The sequence below is a fragment of the Ceratotherium simum genome, chromosome 1, assembly GCF_057802395.1.
Source record: "Ceratotherium simum simum isolate JZ-2026a chromosome 1, ASM5780239v1, whole genome shotgun sequence".
In the NCBI taxonomy this organism is placed as follows: domain Eukaryota; kingdom Metazoa; phylum Chordata; class Mammalia; order Perissodactyla; family Rhinocerotidae; genus Ceratotherium; species Ceratotherium simum.
In genome coordinates this window covers 8,038,322-8,051,618 of record NC_141900.1, presented here as the reverse complement: position 1 = coordinate 8,051,618, position 13,297 = coordinate 8,038,322, and positions in this window count along the sequence as shown.

Here is a 13,297-nt window from a genome sequence, read left to right as displayed (position 1 = left end):
GGGCCCAGCACCTAGAAAGCTCGATAATTAAACATTAAGAAGTTAGATGGACATGGTAACCAGATTCTCATCCCAATGCAAGAGTATGTAGCTCTATGTCTACCAATCTCCCTCCAAATGAGAGACACCAAAGGGCAGAGTACTGGCCTAGAAAACGGTGCACCCTCGTTACTCAAATGCCTTTCTCTTTTTCATTACCTTTATATTTTTAAAGTTAATCTTTTTCCTTAAGTACTAAATCCCCCTTCCTCAACAAACCATGACCATCACTGCTTTGCTAAACAGTGACAGTGTAGAGCCTAATTTATGTTTTTTTATATTTATTAATTGCAGTTTACCTTCCAAAGCTCATGACATAAATTCATAATTCACAATGCAGGATTTTCCAATGTGTATATTTCTAATATATAATATGGATTTTTTTTTGCAAAATCACTTGCAATGTTACCTTTGCCTCTAAACAAGGCTTTAGCACATCTCAATAATATTTCTGATACACAATTTATACAAGCAAATGTTTTCACGCCAACTGCTAAGTAAAACATAATTGCTTATTTTAGGTATATCTTCTTTCTCTTTTTCTTGTTCTCTGAACTGAATTTTCAAGAAATATGATGTAGGTAATTGGGGTTTGTATATGTAGGTTAGTAGCAGATTAAGAGGAAATAAAGGTGCTGTGGTGGGTGCCATTGTCATATCTGTGTTTCCTGGAAAGTTTCAGGCTGACAGAATTCAAAGTTAAGATAACAGAAGTTTATGATACAGACATACCAAAACTGGAAGAAGTAGCCTGGTAGAACATTTAAAGCATGGGTTTTGGAACCATGCTTCCTGGGCTGGTGACCTGGTCTTGTCAACTGCCAGCCGTGTGCCTTCAATAAGTCGTCTAGCCTCTCTCTGATTCAGTCTCCTTCTATCTTGTTTGAGTAACGATTCTACCTATTTTATAGGGCCACAATGAGTTAATTCATATAAAGCTCTAAGAAGAGTACGCGGAAAATGATGAGGACTCAATTAAAAGTCCTCATGTTTATTTGTATACTATTTAGTTTTGACCACTGCACATCAAAAAAGAAGGAAAAGCTTCAGAAACTGTTACAAACTTTCAGGTTAACGGTCAGATATGCACAAATAAAAAATCTTTGCAACTCGCGTTAAAGATAAAAACTGGCAGTAGTACTAGAAATGAAAGAGAGGAGGACAACGTTATAATATAGAGAGAAATTTTCAAATAAATCCTTACATCAGTAAGAAGAGATTTAGAATAGCCTGCTAAGATTGCAAGCCGTTGGCTGCAAAATCCCAATACTCAGAATATATGAAGGCTTAGTGTAGATAAGAACAGATACCGACTTCTTCCTTCTGACTGCTTCCAACATGATGGAAGGGATAGAATGTCAGGAAATACTCTGATTCATTTATAATGGAGGATCAGAGACCTATAAGCAGAGATGGGAGGGTACACTGCAAAAGGAAAAATGGAATGAGTGCAAAGTTGTAAGAATGAAAAGAAGTTAAAAATCAGTAGCAGACACGAAAGCAAATTTGGCATTTCTGAAATGTGATTGAGTTATGTGGAAGACAAACTCAAGGCACCCTCCAGAAATGAAGAAGAAAAAGGGGCCAAGCTATTCACACAATAAAAAAGAAGACAGCAGGTATTGAGGAAAAACAGTACTGCTCCAGCTTGAGATCTAAAGATCACAGGGAGAAAACAAGGAACGGAGAAGAACAGTCCCTAAGGAGGGACTCGCAGGATAGAATTTGCAGAATAGAATTCAGCGGCGGTGCTTATTCCTGGAGTTTACAAATAAAGTCTCTCGCCTAAAATTCAGAAGCATAGTTAAGCTAGTTTATTGAAAACAACATAAATGTTAATATGGTAATTTAGTATGGTTGTGAAAAGTAAAACAGGTAAACAAAAATAAATAATGAATCTTCCTCCAGAAGTATATTATGAAAAACCAGTAAAGAAAGAAATTTGTTTATCTACAGGATGTATTCGAGCTTCTTTTCAACCCTTTTTACAAGGCACTGCATTGATATTTTGTTCTGTCTTTATATCAAATTATTCTCTGTGGTTGTCTCTTTGTTATTTGTTTTTCACATTCTATCATACTATTGACATATATGAACTACTCCTGTACATTAAGCCTTTTCTTTCCAAATTGTCTGGTTCATTTTTATACAGTTGATTTTTGGATCCAAATTTAATATCCTTTGACATCTCTTCTATTTACTTTGACAGATTTTTATAGACTGCCCAAGTCAACTTCTCTGATCCATCTAGAGCTCACAGAGCTCAATAAAATTTACCAAAAACTACAGAAATACAAAAAGGACACCTGAACTAGTCGTGGTGACTTCAGGCGTGGCTGAAGAGAGTTGCAGGGAACTGTGTATTAAATGTCTCACAGTTGCACAGTGCGCGTGTCACAGATCCATCTCAAGACGTCGTAGAAAAAGAACAGAACGATGCTCCAGAAGTCCCTGAGGAACCTGTGATTTCACTAGTTAGAATATAGTCTCTTTTATTTGACACTGAAACCAAAACATTAAATACATCAAGAAATGCATTTAACACAACCACACACACACACACTCATACCATACAAAGTAATGTAAAGAATAAAATTAGGGCCAGCCAGGGTGGCCTAGTGGTTAAGTTTGGTGCACTCCGCTTCGGCAGTCCAGGTTCTCTTCCCAGGTACGGACCTACACTGCTGGTCGGTGGCCATACTGTGGCGGCGGCTCACATACAAAATAAAGGAAGATTGGCAACAGACGTTAGCTCAGGGTGAATCTTCCTCAGCCAAAAGAAAAATGAATAAAATTAATTGAACTTTGTTCATCATCACTGAAATGGTATTGTATAGAAGGGCTTGTTTTTTCTACTTTTCTTTAGCATACGGTCATCATGTGCTACAGCTGCCAAAACCAATATGAGCACATCTTCTTTAATATAGAGATTAGTCCTAGATCCCATTTACATTAAAGTAATACATTTCATTTCCAAAATTGTTAATCAGATTTGCCTATCATAGATAGAAGCTGTTCTTATTATCTTCCAGAGGTCTTCTTAGTAGGACTTTCTGAAAAGGGACCAGACTCATCATCTGGTTTGAAATTGCTTAGGCTGAAAGAAAGCTATCTTTGATAACTTTAATCACATAATTTATGCTTCACATTTTAGTAGTTGCTATGGAGACTTCAAAATCAGTTTCATATGTTAAATATAGTGTTCTTTTACTTGTATCTAATTTGCATTTTAAAGATCTAATGTCAGTTACTTCTCCATAAGTACCTTCACTGATGGTAGCTTTTCCGTGCTTTATCTGACTTTTTTTTTTAATGCAGTCCACAGCTTTGGTCTACCAAAACTGATTTCACGTAAAACACATTTTCTAAATTACCATTAGCGGGGTTTATATTTTTATTTCATTTTTTTAAATAGTAGATTATTTACAACATTCACAAAAGTGAAGCATTATTATTGTCCAAATATTCAAAGGTTTAATTTTAGTTCCAATCTTGTTATAATAAATGCCATAACTACACAGACAAATTGATAAAGCAGAAAGATCGTCACATTTGGAGAAGGACGCCATGGCTTCTGTCTTCTTTCCACTAATTAGAAGTAGACATGCTTTTAGCTATCTCTGATTCACTGATAAAATGCGGATAATGCTCATTGTATCAAATCCACAAACATTTTGAGCACCGCAAACTGAGTGCACAAAAGCACTCATCTATCAGGAAAGGAATGTATAAATGTTGCCTGTTATATACTTTCCCCACAGTCAGTGAGAAAGAAGCTTATCTGAATATTTATTTAAAAAACGGAAACCAAATGAGACCCCTGGAGAGCTCCTGCACTGCAAGTTCTCTGGGAGCTGGTTTACACTAATGTGTGGTATTTGAGTCAAGCACTCAGAGATTCTGCTTTTGCATAAAATGGTCTTATTTTATCCTAGCATGCTCATGACTTTAAGCACTAACACACTGGCGTCCCTTCCTGAGTTTTAAACACTTTATATTTAGGCCATACACAAATGAGCAACAAGAGGTTTTCATGCAAAGCATAAACCCTCTAAATTAAAAAATAATTGTAAGAAAAGGATGGCACAGATATTGGAAAGTCACAAAGATTTGATATTAATGCTTAAGAAAATTATAGCATACTTTGTAAACTCTTTTACTTTCTTCTTAGAATTCAGCTGGTCACCATAATTGGGATTCAAAAGAAGTGAGATATGTCTTTGTTGGATAAGATTCTTCTGAAGAAATAATTATGCATCCTAATGATTCTTCTTGTTCCTTCCAGATACCTTGTTCCCAGTTAAAAAGAGAGGAAATTTCTATAACTGAAACTTGGTTCTCTTCGATTGATAAGTCCTAGAGATCTACCATATAGCATAATGTCTATAGTTAACAACACTGTACTGTGTACTTAAAAGAATTTTCGAAGTGTGTAGATCTTATGTTAAATGTTCTTACCACAAATAATAATCATAAATAAAGAGGTCAGGAGAAAATATTTGGAGGTGATGGATATGTTTATGGCATAGATAGTGGTGATGGTTTCATAGGGTGTCTTATCTCCAAACTCATCAAGTTGTACACGTTAAATAGGTAAGGACTTTTGTATGTAAATAATACCTCAATAAAGTGGTTTAAAAAATAGTAAACTAAATAAAAAATGAGAGAGGAAATTAAATTGCTCCAAATATTGATGGATGGTGGCTTAAGAGCTAGAAAACAAAAGACAGCGTATTTGTTGGTGTTGTTTTTTAATTAGAAGTAGCAATAAATATTTCTCTTTTTTGAAGCAGGTTTATTTGGAGGAAAATTTAGGAGAAGCAGAAAAGTTTGTCCAGAGGAAATAAGAATCTGGGTCACTGAGGAAAGTTAGGGCTAGAACAATATATCTAAGACACTTATGCGGGTGATAGCTAAAGGCCAGGGAGTATTAATGATTGCCTAGAAATTGTGTTTATAATAAAAATTAAGATGTCCGAGGAAGAAACTTCGTAAAATACCAACATTCAAGACGGAAATACAAGATGACACATGTGGTTGTGCAGGTTTGTTAAGAGTCAGAGAGTCAGTGTGGGGGTGGATAGGAGGATGGGATAGTTGCTGAAATCTAATTTATGTTCTGCTCTCTATGCTGTATCTTGGTAGGGTGCTGCGTTATTTCAGAGAATGAATGTCTGTTCCTAATTCACATAAAGGCGACATGAGGGCTAACAGCATCTCTGTTTTGGAGAGACATGGAAGACAATAGAAAATGAATGGTAACAACGATGGGAGAGAATAAAAGAGCCAAGAATTTCAAGTGCTTCAGAAAGACATAACTTTTTAAAAGGAATGCTGGAAAAGTCTACTTTACAAACAAGATACCAGACTCCCAAGGATGGCTCTGAGATAAAGAAGGAACTTGGAGATAGAAACCTACAAATGGTTCAATGTGATCTCTGAATCATTGTTTAATTTTGCCTATTCACATATGAAAATTGAACATAATGGGCAAAGTTAATTCAATAAGAGTTTCTAATGAGTAAATTCTTCCCTATGCAAAGTTATTGCTCAAAAATAGTGCTTTGCTAGTCAAATTTAACTCTCGAATATTCAAGCTTCTATTTTTACTCAATCAGGCCATCAACAGAAAAAGACAAAAGGAAAATTTTTGAAGGAGAGTAATTAAATATGATTTAACTAATAATATGATGGTGAAAATTTGTAAATCTGAGAGAATATCTTTTTTTCTCCAGACCAAAACTTGACTCTTGGGGGGGTTTCCTCTCATGCTCAGGCTGACAGCAAGAGCAGTGGCAGATTTCCATCACATCAGCTTTCCCAGGAGGTCTTGGACACTGTACATGGATACTTGACTTTGAATAAACATCATGTATGTATTTTTTACAGCATAAAGATGCATGAGATATTCTAACTAGTTTTAAAACAATGGAAATGACATCATAACCACTCTTTGTTAACATATTAAGATAAAATATTATAGTTTCAGTTCAATGTATGATGGAATAAACACACTGTCTCTATCAATGAATTCAGCTATAAAACCTGAACAGAACACAAGGGCTGGATATTTCAGGATTCAAAACTAAGCAGCAGCAAATTGATGAAGGGAAAAGACCAGAATTCAAACTGCCATCTAAATGACCCTGCGTTTACCGTTTTTTCTCTTCTGGTACCCCCAGACTGATCTCAACACAGCTCACAACATGAGAAGCAGACACTGGGATGTAGACAGAGAGAGCTTCTGGAGAAGCCCTGTAGTTCTGTTTCAGAGAGAAAAAGGGAAGTCCCCAGGCTCAGAAACAGAGTGAAAATGCCGCATTATGTTTGTTTTGCTTCCTTTTACTCTTTTCTCTTGGAGCACTCTCTCCAAGCATTCCTGTGGTGACAGCAGCAATGGGAACCCACAGAGCTCAAAATTCTGACGGAGCTGAGTCTTCCTCTGAAGTCAGAAAATCTGTGGTCCCAAGATGGTGGAAAAGCCTCATTACTTTTTTCTCTCTCTCTGTCCCCCAGCCACTTGTTTCTGATTGCAGACACAGTGACAGCAATGTACAGCAGAGGGTAATTATAGCACGCCTTCTGGGCAGAGAATTGAAAAGAGAAAGCATTGGGAACTGGAAAGTACTGGAGAGATGACTGAGAAGGAAGTGCTCGGGAAAACAACCACATTTATTTTCTTGCGAACTCCTGGGCTGACCTGTGAGTATTCATGTGTAGATCTTATCCTATTCAGTATTCCAAAGAATTTGAGACCTGAAATAAAAGACAGCATCCAAGGCCCAGACTGGACACAAAGGGGCAGGCAGATGGGACAAATCACAATAGTACTTGCAAAGAATTTGAAAAATGAAATGATATTGTAATCACAGACCACAGAAGACAGGTGGGAACTTGCAACATGAACCTAACGAAGTTGATTACCTGCTGAAAAAAAGAATCAATATTCTCCATAGGATTTAAATAAGATTTATAACATAGTATTAAAATATCCAAGATATAATCCAAAATTATTCAGTATTTGAAGAAAAAGGATTCTCTCAACTTACAGAGGTGTCAATGACAAGATGACACAGATGTTAGAATTACCCGACAGACTAAAAACAGTGCTTATAAAAGTGCTCAAACAAGTAATTTCAAATAATTTTGAAACAAATGAAAAAAAGAAAGTCTTCAGCAAAGAACTAAAAGATATAAAGATGAACCAAAAGGCAAGTTTACAAATGAAAAGTATAACAATGAAGAAGAAGGAGCAGGAGGAGAACACTACTGCTTTACTGACTGAATGGGCAGGATAGTAGAGTAGAGATAACAAAGGAAAGAGTCAGTGAAAATGAAGGTAAATCAATATAATTGTTCCAATCTGAACAGCAGAGAATAAAAGACTTCAAAAAATGAATACAGTCTCAAAGACTTGTGAGTCAATAACAAAATTTCTAACATCATGTCAAGAGAAGGGTCTGAACCCCTGGTTAGAACATTCTTCTCATGCTGAGGTTGCTATGTTTGTCCCTATAGCAGCAAAATTGGTCCAGAGAGTACCAAGAGACAGCAAGTGGATCAGCTGGGTGCCAAATACATCCTCCCCTGTCCCCAAAGTCTAGCAATAGCAAATCCAGTAGATATTTAATTCTTAATTTTAGGGCTTAATTTTCAAATATGTCAGTTTTGCAATACAACAGTTAGGAGATTATTTTAGAGCAGGTCTCATTATGTAAAATTTTCTCTGAATCTAGTGAGAATATGAAATTTTTTATTGCCTGCAATGAAACCATCAAATACCTACTACCTTCTCGTAATGACAGCCTATTTCTTTCTCTAAAACTGAAGGAGTAAATACACAAGAGAACTAAATTCTGCTGCAAAATCAAGAATGAAATGGAAGAATAATGAAGACTAGAGCCAGGAGATGTTGACAGACCAAGTGAGGGCAGAGAGGTAAGAGAGAAGGTTTTTGTGAACTTCACAGGGCAACAGCGAGAACATGGGAAAGTGTCCAATTGGGATTTTTTTCCTCTTTGGTCTTTGTTTTTCCTTTTTTTAAAAAAAATGTCTGTATAGTGTGCCATGTAAAATCTCACCTCAGACTCCCATGAAATTTTCTACAGGAAGATTTGCATAGTTAATGTTATAGGCAACTTTGTCCTGCTTGACATAACACAAGATGAAGACTGAGGTGGCCTAGTAGCCCAGTAAGTCAGAGCTTTGGAATCAATTTGATTTAGAAATTAATGGAGATCTCTGTGAGGCCCTGGGGCCCTTTCATGACATTCTCAATGTCAAAGCTATTTTCATAATAGTACTAAGACATTATATTTTTTTCACTCTCATTCTCTCATAAGAATACAGTAGAGATTTCCAGAAGTTCTGATATGCAATATCAGAACAGATTGAATTCAGAAGCAGATATGAGACTACAGCTAACTGAATATAACCCAGACACTACAGAGATTCACAAAAATATTAAACAATACTAAATTTTCTGTTTTGGATACTATAGTTATGTTTTCACAAAAAAAATGTTATTTATGTAATTATGAAGTGGGTTATTAAAGTTATTTATAGAGGAATTAATAAATAAGACTTTTTAAAATATTTCAGTACTTATTTCCAATTTGATAAATATGGAAAAATACAACTCACATCAACAAAAACACTTTGGGATCCACAATAATTTTAATAGTGGAAAAAAGTCTTGAGACACAGAAGTATGAGAATCACTGAGGTTGAGGAAGAAACCTCGCTGCCAGCTTTCCAGTGAAGACCAATGTGTGGATTGCAGCATTCTCACCTAAAGCCACTAACCACTGAGGGAAAGGAGATTTGAGAAAGGGAAAGGGTTTTGCGGGACGTGTTGTCTCAGGAAATTTCCTGAGCTAGTGAAATGAGTTTGGAGCATACCAACCTATAGAAGAAGATTAAAGCTAAGGTAACCCAGTGACAGTGTGAAGAATAAAAACAAGAGGATACCCAAAATAAAACCTTCCCAGCATCCACATGTTTTGGAGGGTGAGAGAAGAGAGGGACTTGTGAAGATGTGGCCAGAGATTCCATCAAGTGGCATTTTTATTTGTTAGAAATTGTCTTTTATTATCTGGTTCTACTTCACTCCATCTACATGTAACATTTTCCCTGTAGATGTTTTATAAAAAGCTAGGAAATGGTGTTTCATGATGATAAATCTCTTCAACTGAAGGAAGTCTTTGTCACAAAAGGAACGTACAAAAAATGTGATGCACTCTGGCACTTTATGAGGCAAAATGCGTGGCAGGCAATGCCTCAGTGGAGAGTGATCTAGGCTTTGGAGTAATGGTGCTGTTTCCATTCTGAGTTAATATGTGACCCTGGGCAAAGTAAGCACATAAAAGAAAGTAGTGGATAGAAAAATTCAGTTACTCGATCTGCTCTCAGAAACACTGACAAATGCATGACATTTTTTAAGATGAATAAATCGAGAGATGGCTAGAGTGGCCAAAATACTATATATTCAGAAGAAAGTAATTCCACTTATGCACTTTTAACCTAGTGTTGCGACAAATTTAGCTACTCAGTAATGGTCTTGATATTTTGTGTACACACTACACATATAGATTATAATATTTTTATCTTTTTTTAATCAGAAGAAAGTCACTAAGTGGTATTCTCACATCTACAGTGTGACTAGACATAATAAGATTTGAGGGACTTCTATGATATTCCAGTTTAAGTTTAGTACTGTGCTTCCTGATATGTCAATATTGAGGATCTCATCTTCACAAATAACTCTAATTCAAGAAAGAGAGTAGAAAGGACAATGCTCAATGGAAATTGAGAACAATTACTCCTTTCTGGGAATGCTTTCCCACTATAGAACAGCTAGTGTATGTCAGTCACTGAGTAGAAGCTGGGAGATAGCATTTAAATTACTCTACATAATTGTGATTTTATATTTCATATTTTATTTTCTGTTTTAAGACTTGATGGTAAACATATTCTAATATTCTTAAATTTCTTTAAAAATATTATTTTAATGATTGTGTAATTTTAGTTTGTATTATATTAATATAATATTAGTATATATGTGTGTATTATAAATGTAAATATATGTGATTTTCCACCCATTGGGAACATTTAGCCTAATAAAAATATAAGAAGTCATGTTCTTAAAAAAAACCATTTCTTTATCAATATTTGTCTTCATCTTTTATTCTGTTCTTAGCAAAAAGAAGTTGCTAAGTAAAAGGATAAAAATATAGCAAAGCTTCTGAAATATGTGTTCAGATTGCTCTCCAGAAGGGATGTACCAAATTAACCCGTTTACCCGTCTTACTGCACAGACATGGTAGGCTTCAGTAACCATCCCAGGTGCACTTGAAAACCATATTCTGAACTTTTGGATGTTCTGTCTAGATTGATTAGGTCAATTATTTATTTTGTTCAAATTTTCTAAATTGGTATTGACGGTTTTGTCAGGTCATTCTATCAGTTACTGACAGAGGTATTAAAATCTCTCACAATGATTGTGAATATGAATTTTCCCTCTTTATTCTGTTAATTTTTGCTTTATTTAATTTAAGACCACATTATTATAACTAAAGATTTAGAATTATAACATTTTTCTGGTTATATTGACCCTATTATAATTTTGAAAATTCCTATTTAAGTCTAGAAATGCTTCTTGCTTTAAAATCTATTTTGGGTATTGGTATGGTTCTACCAGTTTATTTGTTTAATATTTGCATGTTTTCATTTCTCACCTTTTTGCTTTCAACCTGTTTTCTTATATTTAAGATACGTCTCTTCTAAGAAGTATATATTTTTATTTGATCCAGTGAAACAAACTGTCTTTTAATTAGAATTCTTAGTCCATTAATAGTTAATGCAATTACTGGTAAATTTAAATCTACTATCATTTATTTTTAAAATATTTCTATGTTCCTTTTCTTTTCTTTTGATTTTTTTTCTGGTGGAGGGGGTTAAATAGGCTAGGTTAGCTACATAGATAAATACAATCATCTTAATTCAATCACAATGAAGAAAACTTGAAGCTGGCATTCACTCCCCATAAAGGTCTGTTTACTTCCCATTCACTTTTCTAACTTAGAATATAAGCCTGAATATTTGCCAAGGATTCTGTTCTGTGACAGGATCTGAACATTAGTTTTTATGCTCCCTGTTAAGTGAATCTTCTTAAACTCTACTGAATTCCTGAGTCTCAGACACTGTGTTCAGTGTAGGCAGTTGCTTTCAATAGAAAAGAGACTCCAGATGGTGGGCTCAACTCTGTCTTCCCACCTCTCACAGATTTTGAGACTTGAATTCCTCACTGTCTTAGAAACTCCAAACACGTTTCGTTAGAAATCATTTTATCTGAATTTGCTAGTTGTTTTCAGCAGGAAGGATTGTAGAAAACAATCCACCTAGCCATTAGCCAGAAGCAGAACTCTGGTTTGAATAAACTTTCAACTTACATATATGTGTTGAGTAATGTTGTTCACTCAGTGTCTAGTTTATTATTGGGCTGGGCTCCAAAATTTCATTTTTTACCATTAGTTTGTATTTCTCTAAGAAATAAAGTAATAAATATTGATTAGTTACAGGCCAATGCATAAAGCTCTTTTAATTTATAACACCCTGGAGCCGTAATACCAATAATGTTCCCATTAATCATTTAAATCCACCTCTTTTTCCTCTGTGGAATTATGGTACACTTTTTGTTGATAATAAGAGCTCTTAGTTACTTCAGAGACATTTATAGATTCAGACTTCCTTCCTCTTCGCTAGCTCCTCTCCAGGATGCTGTGTTGATTATTGAAGATGGCTTTCATTACCTTGTGTCAGCTGAAAGGAAGGAAGCCTCAGATCTACATGGTATTCTTGTACTCATTTTGGTATCGGCTGCAGACTAAGTATCATCCCTGGCTGGTGATCACTGAGATATCAGTTAGATTCTCCATTCAAGGTGATGTATTGTCACCCATCACAGGGTCTGAGACATCTGCCCTAGTTCTAAAGCTTCTGGTTTCTGCTTCCAGATTTCACTCAATCCATCTGTGCTTGCAGTACCTCTGTGGCCTTTCAAAGATATTCTCAGAGAAGAACTCACAACTCCCGGCTTTCCTAAAGAGGAATATAAAGACTCCTTAAATCCAAGATCCCAGCATCTAGCTCAGCTACCCATCTCCTCTCTTTGCCAATGCTGTTCTTTCTCACCTAGCCCTGAGACGGTAGTGCCATACCAATGCAAATCTCTTCCAGGGATTCAGATTGTGAGCTGCACAAAACCTGCTCTGATGTTTCCCTTCAGCCTAATTAACGCATTGTCCTATTCAAAGATTTGAGCCCAAGGGAGTTCAGGACACTTTGCTTGACCACATGATTTCTCTTGAGTCTTTGCTACTCAAAGTGTGGGCCATGGAACAGCAGCCGCCTCATCACAAGCACGTCAGTAAGAAGTGCAGAATCTGGTATCACAATCCAGAGCTACTGATTCAGACGCTGAATTTTTTAAAAAACTCCAGAGAAGCATAGTTATCTGAAAATTGAAAAGCACTGCCTGAATACTCTCCAAATTTGGAAATTTTAATTACTGTGGCCAATTTGCCAGGTCTGTCTTTTGTATCTTAAAAGAACTTTTCTGAGTTAATTGTTTGGTCAAAGATTTAAAAATCCTTATCAGATATCAGAACCTGAGGAGGGATGCCTCTCTTTGCATTGCTACTATGAGATCTGTATCAATCAGTGTTCCACCAGAGAAGCAGAGCAGGAGGAAATATTAAGAGGTTTATCACAAGGAACTGGAAAGGCATGTGCAAAATCTATAGGGAAGGCTATTAGGAAGCAGGGGCTGGAATGCACAGGCTAATGCTACTGTCCAGAGGCAGAATTTCTTCTTTCAGAGAAGCATCAACCCTGCTTTTAAGGCCTTTCAACTGATTGAATTAGGTGCACCCAGATTATCTGGGATAATCTTCCTTACTTGAAGTCAACAGTTATGGGCTATAATCTTCAGTCACATCTACAAAATACCTTCACAGCAACACTTGGATTAATGATTGACTGAATTACTGATGACTGTGTCCTAATCACGTTGACACATCAAAACACCGTCACAGGGTCTTACGTCTCTGAGGCAATGGATGCCTCTGGAAGAATGTGAGGGGGGTGGAGATCATGAACAAGAAAGGCAAAAGTGATAATACGTTCTTTTTTGTTGTTAGTGCCTTCAAATCAATTCCGACTCCTAGCGACCCTGTGCACAGCAGAGGGGAACTCTGCC